At 37.5% G+C, this 15000-nt stretch overlaps 1 protein-coding gene across 6 annotated transcripts in view; it reads left to right on the top strand.

The window, feature by feature from the left end:
- Dtna (dystrobrevin, alpha) overlaps positions 1–15000 on the top strand; it is a 328938-nt gene that overhangs the window by 167718 nt on the left and 146220 nt on the right. For 2 of the 6 annotated variants that reach the window (XM_013014908.1, XM_013014906.1), the window contains exon 1: positions 4388–4601. The exons of 3 other annotated variants lie outside the window; for them this stretch is intronic. The gene's annotated coding sequence lies outside the window, so the exon portion shown is untranslated. Of the gene's footprint in view, positions 1–4387; positions 4602–15000 lie in introns of those variants that run through there. One more of the 6 variants, XM_013014905.1, reaches the window with a different exon arrangement.

Raw genomic sequence — 15000 nt, 5'->3', positions numbered from 1 at the left:
GTTCTTAATATAAACCAGTGCTTTAACAAGGAGGCCATTTGTGGTCTCCAAAAATAGTTTTAAAATGTTACCTGAACAATGACATTTACAGAGGTTCGATTATTTTGGCTTGTTTCATGAACATTGCCAGCCTATACATTTTGTGTGGTTTAATTCAAACTTGTAACCTCTGAGCTGGTATGATTCATAGGGGTTTGTGGGAAATTAGGTGTTCACCCCTCCAGAAAGAGAGCAGTCAAGCAGATAACTTCCTAAACTCCCAGGCACTGATGTGGAACCAGGGCTCTGCAAACAGACATCCTGGGGGTACTTTCCAAATTATCCCATAGGCCACAAAAACACTTTTAACTTCATGTGATTGAATTGTTTCTATGCAGTTAAGTGGCTAACCCTGCACAAGTTCTGTTATAAGTTCTGTTCACGGGAAGAGGGTGTTTTGAACTTCATGAAATCAAGGTCACTGTATCTTGTCGTATAAGGAGAGACAATCAAAGGAGCTGATTTAACATCAGACAAAATGTGCACCTCATGTTTTGCCATCATATTAAATGCTCTAGCTTCAGTATCTAGTTACTGCATAGGCTCATAAAGTTTACAAAATGAAGAATTAGATGCATGGAATGGCCACTGTCTGTAGCAACAAAAATGCACAAGGTAAAGGTGCCCAAAGCAATGCATGCAAACACTCTTCAGCCAGACATACATGAGAAGAGGTATGAATTATTCAAATTGTGGCTGTATTAGTCTTTCCTCTCCATACTGCCCGAAAGCAGATTAGCTGCTGCTAATTTGCCAGTGTGGCTGCTTCTTGTCTTTTTGACTGTTCTATCTCATGCACTTTGTAGGATTGGAGCCTCATGAGTCACAACACTGGAAGATTTTTGAGGGTTGTAGCAGTGCCAGAGCTATTTTAATCATCTCAACTGGTTTGTTGTAGGGCTTTTCTTCTCCTTCTTCCTGTTAATGAAAGAGAATTCTTGTAATATATAACTTACACATTTGGTTTATTCTTTCTGGCAATTTATCTGGAATTAATGTTGTGGGGTTGTTTTTCTTTTGTTTTGTTTTGTATGTGACATCCAGCTATATTAACCCCTGGCTGATGTTTGTATTATATCTTCATGGAGATTTTAATGCTAATTTTCCAGTGTCACTGGTTTTGTAATTTCCTGAAGTAGACATCTATGGAGAAAAGCAGTTAAGACTCTCTACTGGTAAGTAATTTAAAGTACTTGTTATAGATCAAGGTGACATTTTAGGTGTGAGTTTACTGTTAAGGTTCCAGGTCAGTCCAAGCAACAGAAAGCAAATAACGAAAGAAAATAAAGAAAGAGAGGAAGAAAGGAAGAAAGAAAGAAAAAAAGAAAGAAAGAAAGAAAGGAAGGAAGGAAGGAAGGAAGAAAGGAAGGAAGAAAGAGAAGGAAGAAAGAGAAGGAGGAGGAAGGAGGGAGGGAGGAAGGAAGGAAGGAAAAAACAAGATCTTGTTTTCAAAATAAAGCTAGGAATAGTAGGTCAGCTCTGTAATCCCAGCTACTTGAGAAGCAATTATTGCAGGAACATGGTCCAAGACCAGCCTGAGCAGAAATGTGAGACCCTACCTCAAAAACAGTAAAAGCAGGGCTGGGAAGGTGGCTCAGTGGTAGAGCGCTTGCCTTGCAAAGCCTGAGGCCCTGGGTTCGATTCCTCAGCACCACATAAGCAAAAAGAAAAAAGCCGGAAGTGGTGCTGTGGCTCAAGTGGTAGAGCGCTAGCCTTGAGCTGAAGAGCTGAGGGACAGTGCTCAGGCCCAGAGTTCAGGCCCCACGACCGGACCAAAAAAAAAAAAAAACAGTAAAAGCAAATGGATTTGGGATGGCTTGAGTGATAGAGTGCTTGCCTAGCAGTTGCCAAGCCTAGATTTCAAGCTCCAGTATAACAAAAAAAGCCACCTCCTTTTAAAGACTGCTATTAATCTACTATCAATAAATTATTTTAAATGAAATCTATGGAGCAGGATCTGGAGATTCTCGCCTGTAATATAACTGCTCAGGAGGCTGAGATCTGAGGATTAAAGTTCAAAGTCAGCCTGGGCAGGAAAGTCCATGAGACTCTTATCTCCAATGAAGCACCAAAAAAGCTACAAGTAGAGGAGTGGCTCAAGTGGTAGAGCACTAGCTTTGAGCAAAACTGCTCAGGGACAATATCTAGGCCCTGAATTCAAGCCTCAGAACTCTCTCTCTCTCTCTCTCTCTCACACACACACACACACACACACACAGAGCAATCTATGAACACTCTGATATCTTTCATGGCAGATTCCTATTACTCCATTTAATTCGTGAAAGTATCACTAATAGATGATATGACCATTATTTATGAATACAGTATAAATACTGCAATGAACGGCTTTATGTAATATGTTTTCCTTTCATATTTAAAATCAAAGATGTTTTGTAGATCAAGAAGTTAATGACAATTTGCATTGTGAAGGTTAAAATTAGTTTGTGACTTTAGCTAAGTATCACTATGCCACAATACTGTGAAACTTATGTAATCACTTAATCACAGTAAAGAAATAAAAATAATAAAATCAAAGATCTAAGACATCCACTTCCAACTCTAACCCTTTTCCTATATTCCATATCATAGTGGGTTGTGGAGCAGTCTGGATTAGTCATTTTCTCATAGATGGGCTGGAGATGAAGACAGCTGCCCCAGCTATTTACATAAAGCAGTCACCATATTTATTCTGTGTTGTCATCTAACCTCATACTGAAAGTCACCTGACTAATAAATAATGTGTATCTGGTTAAAAATAAATGCCAGCATCAGGGAGAAGTCAGGTGTCATTGAACTTTCTCATTGGTCCTCTAGTTCAAAAACCATAAACATATTAAGCACTCAATAAATCCAAAGTCAAAGCTTGGTGCTTCTTTTTCCTAACTATTCAGGAGTTTTGACAGAGAGACCTGCCTACACCAAAATCTTTTTCCAGTTATCTGAGACAGAAAGAGGAATGGAACAAAGTTCTTTGTCCTCAGGGACTCCATGTTTGGAGAGAGAAGAGAAAGCTATGTTCACAGAGTTGAGTCAGCAAGAGAAACCTTAGCTAATGATTTAGAAATTGGAAATACACTGGGAAAACAGCAAGACTGTGCAAGCAGCCAGTAACCAAAGAGAGGCCTGAGGAATAGTACACAGGGCCCCAGGGGACAGGAGGACAGAGCTCCTGCTGGGGCAGGTGTAAGTAGTGATAGGGAAAGACTCAGGTGACAGGAAGCTCCAGGTACCAAGACTTCATCAACCTTTCCTTCAATGAGTAGGAAACTGAAGGTGACTCTTTACCTCTCCGCCATAGACTTTGGAGAGACCCAGAAGTGTTCTGAGTTAAACCTGTCCCAAACTCTAGGTCTTCCTTTTAAGATCAAGCCCTCTAATACAATTCAGTTGTTTCTGGAAAAACCACATCACGATAGATCTAAATTTATGATTATTGTCAAATAGAACTGAAACCAATCTGTTGAACTAATGTTTAAACACTGGACTTTGATAACAAGAAAGTGAAGAAGTTTACCTCCCATATCTAAGCTGGGATTGAAAGTTTCTTCTGTGGAGGAAAAAAAATACCCTTTTTTTTTTACTTTGTTTTATTGTGAAAATACTGTACAGAGGGGTTACAATTACATGGGCAAGATAGTGAGTACATTTCTTATCAAGCATTGTTACCTCCTCCTTTATTTCCCCTTCCCATCTCCCACCCATACCCCTCCACCCCTTCCAGCACCACCACCACCCCCCTGCCAAAGTTGTAAAAAAGTTCGTTTTTTGACATAACAACTTGTACATCTCATTGTTGTAATAGATCCACCTGTATCCCTATTTAAACGATTTGTTTTTGCCCTTCCCCTCCACAAATTATACCAACATCAAATACAGTGAGAGCAGGGGTTATACCATGGGGGAGGGACATACAAAACAACAAAAAAATACTTCGAACCTAGCCCTTCATATATATAACTGATGTATGTTCTCAGCATCTGTGTTTACTGAATAAATTAATGTATTTTTTAATGTTTTAAAGGTGCTGTGAGATTATTTCCTATCGATTTAGTAACTGGCATTTAAACATATTCATTTGGCAGACTTTGTAGGAGATAATGATCAGTATTTCAAGAGATTAGTGGTGATTTCATTAGCTTAAATGCTGTGGGAGACCTTTTATTCTATTCCTGTTATTTGGTTTTCTTTTCACGTCTTGTCCCCCCTTGTTCATAGAGTTGAGTCAGCAAGAGAAACATATTCAAACTAGACTTGTCATACAGAAAAAAAAATCTGACTTTGTCAGGGTGGGTGGAGGGGAAAAAAGCAACTTTTTGTCAGTCTTTTGTATTTCAGCAGCTGGATTCGCTGCTACCATAGCAACGGACCACATGATGAGGTGTATTAGATTGCTGTGTGTTGAGGACTAGGAGAAGAATGAACACAGCTTTTTATTGAAGTTAAAGGTTACTTGGGAGCTTCTCCTGTGGAAATGTGTAAGGTCAAATACTAGCGCTCTCAGCATATGTAGTGTTCCTGATGAAGAATTAGGTGCACGTTGGTGCATTTAACTGCAAAACCAGGTAAGATCTAATTGGATCTTTGAAACTGAACTCTCTCACTTCGGCTGTGGTAGCATAACTTACTGGGTGGAATTTCACTGCTGCCCCCACCCCCACCCCTTCATGGGCACAGGACACATTTCACATTTCTCCTTCCCTTCTCCTAACTCCCCTGCTTCTGATTTCATCTGTTCTTAATTGCAAAGTCTAAAATGTTGGAAGCCTGAACATGCTGTGAATTGTTGTAGTTCCACGGTGTGTATGCATGTGTGTGAGTGTAAATCAAAGAAAGAAAACTAGAAAGGAAAAAATAAGAGCATAATAATTACTGTGTCTTTAGCTCTAGGTGAGACTCAGGAAAGTAGTCCCTTATTTTGTCTTTTAAAATGGTCCACTTTTCTTAGAGGACACCTTGATAGTTAGTGTAAAGGTCCAAAGCTTCTTGTCTAGTACTTATTTAAGCAGTAAGGCAAAGTTTTCTAGCAGGTTATTTCTAAAAGGGGTTTTCTTATATGTGGGCTTTTATTTTCCTCCTTGAATCATATTACAGCAAGCCTCATTCAACATGAACAGTTCAGTTTTATAATGTTTGCCATGTATTGTATTTCCATCAGTAATCTATTCTTTTAGCCATTGTGACTGTAGGTGTGCTAGAGGTTTAAAAAAAAAGAAGTAAATACAATATGGGTGCTTCTAAAATGAATTCTTTTTCTGGGAGGCTGGTAAGAGCCGAATGTAAACAATTCAGTGTGGGTTGGTGACATCAATTCCCAGAGCACAGACTCTGCCTCCTCCTGCTTTGTTTATGTGTTGTGTCGCTCTAGCAGCTTGTTGGAAAGGAGACTTCGAGATGCATAAAACACATTCATGAAGAGGTGGAGAATTAATAGTTTATTTTTATTCCTTGCACATAGCTTTTACAGATGTTGTGTGCTTGCTTTTATCATAAAATGTTAGAAATTGTTCTGCTTTCCAGCAAAGAACTAACCTTTATAACATCAATACTTTGTGCAAAGTTGGGAGTTTTTAGAGAACAAATCTTAAGAGTAGCAAGGTGCTACTGTGGTTGTAGCCCAATGCCTATCCACATGCAAGGTTTTCACGAAGGAAAATCTTTGAAAAGTACTTTGGCAGTGAGGTTAAAGCCATTATTTGCAACTAAATGATACTAATTAGGATAAAAGCAAATAAATCACTCCAAGTCTAATCATATACTATACTTTCTTCATGGGGAGATTTTGATTTTGTTAGCCCCATCTACAGTCTGATTTTCCTCATTATTTCCTTAGACCATAGTTTACACTTGTCAAAGTTCTCTCCCACATTCAAGCAAGGGATTATGTTCATCACTATTCAAAACAAAATTCTGTCAGGCTTTCAAATAAAAAGAACTCCTTCCAGTGTAACAAATACCAATTTAATTGTTAATAGCATCTTGTAACATTTGTAACAGATGTATGCCTTGTGTTTGACTTTATTCTTTGCTTTTTCTTTTTGTTGCTTTGAGTACAGTACAAGCTCTGAGTATTTTCTTCAACACATAAAAAAGTTTCCCAAGCATTCCTTGTTCTCACCAGAGAATCAGAGATTCCCAAAAACTGATGAAAGATGGTGCCAGGTGATAGATTGTAAAGTGTAAAATTCTCAAAACTGGCTATTTCTGGGGTAAAAAGTGGTCTCTTTATTAAAGAAAAAATAAAAAGGAAAGGGGAAAGAGTGAGACAAACATAAACACAGTGAGAGAACACAAGGAAAAAAGGAGATAGGAACTAAAGCCAAATGTGTGATCTCTGTTAGGTTTTTAAAAAGAGATAGTCGAGTAAGAACAGCACCACACATGTGGTATTCAGGTAAGGGGTAGGTTTATTCAGTAGACCTGCTGGGACCAGGCCAGGTTGGCACTCCACACAGCTGGGAAAGGCCTGGGAAAGAGAGCTGGGAAAGAGCTGGGAAAGGGAGAGAAAAGAGCCAGAAAAGAAGGGGCGTCTGGGAAAGGTGGGAAAGAGAGAGCTAGGAAAGAGAAGGGAGCTGGGAAAGAGAAGAGAAGGAAAGAGCTGAGAAAGAGCTAGAAAAGAGCAAAGAGAGGGCATCTGGGCCTGGGCTAGGCCTTATCTAGGGTATGGGCAGAGAAAGGTGTGGCCACATCAAATTCAGATGTGACCTCAGCAGATGCAGATGTGACCTCTTCCAGGTGTCCCAGTTGCCTAGGTAACGCAGGTACTGGGTGGAGACTTTGCTGTGACTTTGCTCGCCATCCAGGAGCAGACCTTACAATCTCTTTCTGAGGTTCTCTTCTTTCCCATAGTACCCGAATGGGTTAAGTACCTATGAAAGAAGATATAGAGTATGAACTAGGTAAAACAGCTAAAAAAAAACTATCATTTTACTATTCAGTATTGAAAATGCATGATAACACAGAATTAGCACCTTTTTGTTGATTCAGTTTTTTTTAAAAAAATCCCTACAGTTGAGTTTGTTTCACTTCATGTTGTAGGCTAAGATATTTCCCAGCATAGCTACTAGCCCTAGAAGTGTGCAAAAGCCAAGATATCTGTTCATCTGACACTAGACTTTATGTACACATCCATTTCTGAGCTCATTGTCACTGAGAGGTCAGAAGGTAGGATCTTTTGCCAGTTGTTTCTGTACATTATAAAAAGCAAAGTTTGCTTTTCCTTGGCTTTAAATAAGAACACTTTTATTGAATATTTTTGTCAAATCCTGTTTAAATCATGCTTTCCTGATCATTTTTTTATTTTAATTTTTATTTTTTGTGAAAATACTGTACAGAGGGGTTACAATTACATGGGCAAGATAATGAGTACATTTCTTATCAAGCATTGCAGCCTCCTCCTTTGTTTACCCTTCCCTGATCATTTTTGATCAGCTGGTAGTAGTCTTTCCTAGCATTTTAGCTTTAATTTGTAGAACTCATAAACCCTTAGACAAATAATTATCTGTAAACATTTACCTTTATTAAGGAGAAAGATATAATAGTCATGATAAAGGAGAATTGCATCGATTTACATGGCCTCTTCTAAAATATTGGTAATAATTTTTGAACTTTCAAGACAATATTTCTAAATAGGTGATTGGCCCAATGAATGACTCAATATTGGCTCTGTATATCATTTTCAGAGTTGTTACTTTGAACCTTTACTTCATTACAGTGGACTTAACTGTTGACCATTATATAATTATTTTGTTTACCAGTTTTGTTTTTGTGTTTGTTTTGATTTTTGAATGCTTGTTTCCAGTGCTGGGGATTAAGCCTAGAGCCTCTGAATGCTAAGTAAGCACTCTACCATTGAGGTACCTCCCCAATTTGCCATGTTGTTTTGGTCTGAAAAAGTATATTCTTACTTTAGGATTCTTAAGTGTTTCAAATGAAAAGGGGAAAAATGGTCCAGGGGTGATGATTAATCATTAATATTAAGGATTAATTTGGTGAGTAAGATAAGCACATACTTTTGGCTCCCTACCTAGATTAGAGAAATTTATAATGGGTTGTATGATTCTCAGAAATTTTCTTCTAAATCTAATTAATTTCATTAGTAGCATTTTTAATTCTCTAACACTAGTTGAGCTTTGTTATATTCTTAACAGCTAGCATTATAAAGTATGTTGGTTTTGTTCCATAAGTGTTAGAGGCTGTCATGAAAAATGACTAAACTTACCAGGAATTTTACAATGTATGAACCAATGTTTAGTAGGAAAAGAACAAACCAATTTCTAGGAATGAACTACTTGTTCTACTTCTAGTATATAAAGAAGTAATCAAAGAATTTTACTTTCACAGTAAGTACTACTTGGATATAATTTAGAATCATTCTATTGTAATTCCCCATTCTGGCATATGCATGATATGAAAAGATCCGTAGTTATGCCCTTTCAACATTTTGTTATAAATTTTTAATTATCCATTTTAAACAAATAACACTACTAAATTATTGTCTACATTAATTGCATACATAAATCTGAAACCTGTTAATATGGTTTTGTTTGTGGAAAACAAAGTCTGAAAAATCCAACATAAAATGAATATCCATTGAAGTGGTAAACAAAAAACTTGAGAAAGAGAGAGAGCCGCATGCACCAGTCAGAACCTATATAGGAACACTGTTGTGAAAACCTGGTGCTTCTGGAAAATTCTATAAGAAATATTTAGACAAATAACAAAATAGAAACAGTATTGATAACATGTATGAAAGAGGGAAAGTAAATATCCATCGCATAAAATAAGGTCTCACAGAACAAAAAGACAAGAAATTCACTAATTACTTTCAAATACCTACAAATTCATCAAACACCATAACTCCTAAAAGTGTTCAGAAACCAGGTCATCGTCATCATCACCACTATCACCATCATCATCACACCACAATAATCATGAATTAACAACCTGCTCTCAGGTATTTTTATGTGTTAGTTTCTACCATGACCCATAAAGGAAATATTGTCCTCACTTACTGATGAAAGTTCTATAAAGGAAATGCTGAGATGTCAGACCAGTTATCCCTGCCCACTTAGCTATTCTATGGAATTTAAACTGCCTTTCCCTGAATATTGTATGCCCTTGACTTGATAATGGCAGCACTATAGAAAATAGACTACAAACAAGGTAGTGAATGGACAGAAATGAGTCCTGGACTTAACAGTACCATACAGAACAAGGGTAATAGTGGTAAAGCTAAGGGAGTGAAAGTAGCTGTTGAAAAGGAGGAAATTAGATTGGTGTTTTGTTAGTTGCCTATCTTAAGTCAGGTAGAAAATCTAACATAGTTTCTTGTCTCACCAGAAAGTTCATGAAGAACCTGAGCAAGATTGTTGTAACCAAGGAAACTGAGCAGACCTTATTATAATATGCAAATTTTCTCACATTAGCTGCACAAATCATGCTGTTAGAAGCAAGCAACATGTCACCATCACAGTGCTGTTTGGGGTTTTGGAGTTATCATGTAACTGAGATGGGATCTTTATGATGTTTCTTCTGTCTTAAAAACTTAGTCTAGCACCGGTGGCTCATTTCTGTAATGCTAGTTACTCAGGAGGCAGAGATCTGAGGATTGCTGTTCGAAGCCAGCCCAGGCAGGGAAGTCCATGAGACTGTTATCTCCAATAAAATACTCTAAAACCCGGAAGTGGAGCTGTGGCTCAAGTGGTAGAGCACTACCCTTGAGCACCAAAGCTCAAGGGCAGCATCCAAGTCCTGAGTTCAAGCCCCAGGATTGGCAGTAATAATAATAGTAATGATAATGATAAAAATCTTAATACTCTTTTATTTTTCTACAAGCAAATCAACAAACAATAATATGTTAAGTATACAGTGCTCATCTAGAAAGATCAAAACACAGTTCCCTGTATAGTGCGGAAGCAGCAGCCATTCTGGGCTCATTATTTTCCTCCTTTTGCACTGAGTGTTTCTTTGGGTTTATTTTTCCTTCTTGGCATCATATTCATGTTCTTTTATGGGTTGAGAGATAGTAGAAGCTGTTCTTTCCAGCATGGAAGCTCCTGCTATTTTCTAAAAATAAGTTATGTTTTATTTCTTCCATAAGTTATGTTTTATTTCTTCCAGTTCTGTGATCATAGAAGAGGGTTGGGAAATTTAGGAGGATGAATACAGTTGGAAGAAAGGAAGGAAAGAAGGAAGGAATCAAGGAAAGAAGGAAAGGAGGGGTAAAAGGAAGGGAAAGGACTTTGCATGGGGACCATATTGTATGATGATAGGAAACCCAACTAGAGGAAATAGAAAAGAAATTGTGTGACAATCTCATGAGAGTTTCATGTCCCTTTTTAGGGGCCAGATATAGTTCCAAGTGTTATTTGTATAACACATTTAAACTAATTGAACAGCACATGGAAATAGCTGAATACATGTAAGTCATTTTATTGCCTCTTTATTAATCTTTACAATCACTCCATGGGCTATTTTCAATACTTTATGTTAAGGGTGAAGAATTAGAGCCAGAGCAGTCAAGTCATCTCCCTGCAAAGCACAGAGCTGTATTATCTTTGTAGTGCTGTGATGTAAATTAGGATTACAAGATTCAGAATTTGAAACTGAATAGTCAATGTGAATATAGCTGTATATAGAAAAGAGGAAATAAGACTATTATCCACAGTATTGCATGGATTTAATCTTCATTTTTCTAATTGTAATTTTCCTAAATGGTCAGCCTCCTCCCCCCTTGAGAAAGAGAAGGAAAAGACAATGATTTCTAGTTAACTCTTGAAAAGTAATACAAGAAAACAGAAGAGTCCTGTAATGGGCTCTTCCTGTTACAGGTTGAGAAATACCATTGCAACCGGTTTTAAAAGGTGGAAATGGTTAATGTAAATTACAGGAACCAGCATGTACAGTTGGCTTCAGACTTGTGTAGATCTAGAGGCCGCAGGACATTCCCAAAGCTCTATCTTTCCCTCTTTGTGGCTCTACCTATTTCTGTTTAGCCTTATTCACAGTGACTCCTTCTAAACACCATACCCATATTCTGTGGCTGGCTCCTGGAAGAAGGCTTTAGCAGGCTTCTGTAAGCTTTCTAAGCAGCTAGCAGATGGCTAGCTGCCAATAGTTCCCCAAATCATATACCACCAGCTTCATACTCCGAGTAAAGGATTTTTTTTTCTTAACTCAGAATTATAGCAAGTAAGTGAAGAAATCTGGCATAATTATGTGCATAGTTGTGAGCAGTTGCCATGGCCAGCGGCATGGGAATTCTGACCCCCCCCCAGGTTTGGTTCAATTGTCTACCATTCTTTCTGAAGGGAAACAAAGACGGCCCACTGCAATCACATGGAATGCATGACCAGAGCCGTCGGAAGTCATAAAAGGAAGAAAGAAGATAATGTTGACAAAAACACCAAACACTGTACAAAGCCACCTCCATTCTGTCCTCTAGAGTTCTCTAAATTTATTATGTCCATTTTCAAACTGAAAGGAAATTGAAGATAAGGAAAATTTAAGTTTATTTCCTCAAAATGATGCAGGTAGCACATGCAGTAAGGAGTTTGAAGGAAAGTGTGTCTGCTCCATGGATGTTACAATGTGACTATAAAATACCTCCCAACAGTCTTGTTGATTGAGGTCTTGTCTTCCAGCAGATGACTTTTGGCAGCTCAGTGGGTCCTGAGTACTCCAACCTAACCAATGAATTAACCCTTTGATGGATTAATATGATAGGCCTATTGAGAGATGATGAAAAGTAGGATGCAGGTCCTAGTTGGAAGAAGTAGGCCACTGGGGGAGTGTTACTTGTGGCTGTTTGGTTCTCTAACTCTTTCCTGTATTCACATTTTTCTGCTTCCTGGCCACCATGATGTGACTGTTCTGTTTCACCATTCCCTTCCCTGACATAAGGAACCTCTGAAACAATGAATCAAAATAAACCCTTCCTCCTTTCATTTATGTCAAGTGGTGTCTCCCAACAGATGACAAAAGTCATCAATACAATAACAAGCTCTTCTCTCTCCAACTATTGTCTTTCTTAAGCCATTAAGTTGCTTTATCTGGAATCAAGAAATAAGACCAGTTGTAGAATTTTTTGTTTGCTTGTTTCTTTTGTAAGTGAGGAAAAGAGAAGACCAAAGTTTTAATATCTTCTGAATTGAGTACCTAGGTGACAGCTTGCTTCTATTTCCTTTGAGAATACTGCTATAAGAAGAGTTAAGAAAGCACATAGTACATTCAAGTGTATACTTTCCGTAAAATATTGGATATTTCCATGCATTAAAATTGAAGGTACAATGAAAAACTATTAAAAGAATTTCACAATTAAATTTTTTAATGTTTTTAAAGCATGGGTATATTCTATGCTTGGCACTCAAAGGGTATTTTTGAGAACAGAGTAGGCCCCTCTAAGATATAAAAGCAAACACAGTCTAAATTGGGACACAAAGAAAAGACAGAGATGGGAAATTCAAAGTAAAGAGACATAAATGGCAATCCTGAAATAATAGTCTGTAGGTCTGGCAGTTCCCCAACCAAAGCAGACAATCTAAAAGCAACCTCAGGTTATTTATACCTGCTGAGGATTCTCTACCTAGTGATTAAGCTTTCTGGGTATGCTAGATAAGTTTAGCAGAGCATTAAGACTTCAAGATTTGTATTTCCTTAAACTTCTTGTTCTGCCCATGGTTCTACATTTTTAAAAAGGAGGGAAAAAAATAAACTCACCTTTCCACTGTTCCAAGGAATAATTCAAAAAATAAATGTAGGAATTTGACCAGGACGTTATGACCCATTTTCTTTCCAGAGTCTACATACAGGATGTATGTGCATAGTACACCAAATCTAAGATCCACACTTGAATAGTATGGCAAATATAAGATTGGCACTTGCTCCCTGCTGATTGGTCATGCTTGTCAAAGTATACTACATAAATAAAGTCCATGGAGCAATTTGGACAAGTAATTTGTAATCAAAAACACTGGCAAAGCCATGAGATTTATTCAGAACAATGTATTTAGATATTAATTCAGAAGTGAACTTGCATATAGCCAGTAAGCTATGTGAAAGTGCTTTGAACCTTCAGCATTGCAGTGAAATAGAGTTGCTGGCACCTCTGACTCAAGAATAGTTGTGTGGTACTCTAGTCAGTCAAGAATTTCTTCCTTATAGACTCAGAAAAAAATGAGAAATGTTTCTTTGGGTACCGATCTTGACAAGAAATGACTATGACCAAGTAGGAAGAGTAGAAACCTTGAAGTCTGATTTGGGTTCAAATGGAATTTCTACAAAACAACTCGTTGTCTGATGTGTCTGAGCCCTCATGGTCTCCTATGGGAATGCAGTTGTCATCTGAAACACCAAGCCTGTTTCCAATTCACATGAACATAGTTGGGAACAATTTGTATCCTTCCTATTATCACCTTCCTATTTCCTAACTTGTATTCTTATAGCCCTAGTGTCTACACATGTTGTGTTTGCTTCTTCCATTTTAAAAACTAGAAATGAAACTTTGCTTCCTTTCCATTGAATCTTTCCAAAGAATCTATACAGATGATTGGTGTGTCCAATAACCTGACTGTGGTTGGAGGTTAGCAAAGATGGGGAGAGTACAGAGGCACACATCCTTCTTCATCTTTATAGAAACTGTTGTCATCTCTCTTTTCACTCACATGGCATTCAGCTTCTTAGGAATATAAACAGCGTCATCTTATTAGGTGTAGAAACTTTGCTCTCTTCTGTTCTTCTTCTCAGCTTTCATACTCCAATGTAGCAAGATGCTAGCAGTACAAAGAGAGTATTTCCATGGCTTCCTTGGAAGACAGTTAAGATTACAAAGAGGAAGCTTCCTTTCACTTTTTAAAATATAAGCAATAGTCTTGGTAGTATGATTATGATAATACTACCAACCTTTTATTTTCCAAGTCTTGTATGCATTTTAGATGTGGAAGATGTGCAATATTTTGTATTATGTATGATACATAGTACATAATGATGATGATAGTGATGATGGCAAAGATCATTCTGTATGAGATAGTGCTTACAGTAACTGCCCTTCTCTAAGTATCATTTATAGAAACGATCATGAATTATTTTTGTAATCAGTTTGAGTATCTGTTTCCTTCTACTACGACTGTTAAGTTCCCTAAGGGAAGAAGCTATTTCTGTCTTGTTTACCACATGTGTCACCATTGTCTCATACTGTGTTTGGTCCAACATATTTAACTCTTTATTGCATTAAGGAATAGATGAAAATGAACAGATATTAGTTGTGGAGGGTTTTTCTCTCTTATTGCAGAAATGACATGGAGGATGAAGGGTGATGAAGATGGTTGAAATATTCTTGGAGGGTGGTCCATTCCCTAAGAGTTTAAGAAAACCTGGTAGAGTCTTAATTTCTTTATTCCTTCTGTATTTCTTGGTATTTTCTGTTCTTACCAAATGATTAGTTCCCTCTTTACTTATCTTCATTTGGTAGTACCCTACAGGCTAGGGGTTGGGAAGGAAATAAGTGTATTTATTTGCCAACCTTTGTACTATCTTTTTCACAAAAACCATGGTGACTAGATTTTCAAACTATTCCAGGAAAGCCTGAATATCAATGACTTATTTGAAATAGTTGGGAGTGGGGGGTGGTGTTGCCTAATACTTTTTCATAGCAACTATTTTGCTTTTTTTATTTTACCTTGTTGAGTCAACTAATAATCTATCTTTAAAATAATAGTATTTTCTGAATAGGAAAATGCATGGCATCCTTTCCTATAATAAAGCTTATAAACTAAGTTCAGTGATATAACTCATGTATGTACTGCAAAGTCCTCTACCATTGGTGAGATGTAATCCAAAGCAAATCCTTTCTCACCAAAAGTGAGAGTGCCTGGCTAGAAAAGTGTATTTCCAATAGTAAGGGTAGTAGGCAGCAGAGTGTACTAGAATCTTCCCTTCCCTCACCAAGCCAACTTCCACTTGGCT

This window comes from Dipodomys ordii, unplaced genomic scaffold (assembly GCF_000151885.1).
Source record: "Dipodomys ordii isolate 6190 unplaced genomic scaffold, Dord_2.0 Scaffold25, whole genome shotgun sequence".
Classification (NCBI taxonomy): domain Eukaryota; kingdom Metazoa; phylum Chordata; class Mammalia; order Rodentia; family Heteromyidae; genus Dipodomys; species Dipodomys ordii.
Note: the sequence above shows the minus strand (reverse complement) of the source record. Positions and strands in the feature narration are given on the sequence as shown.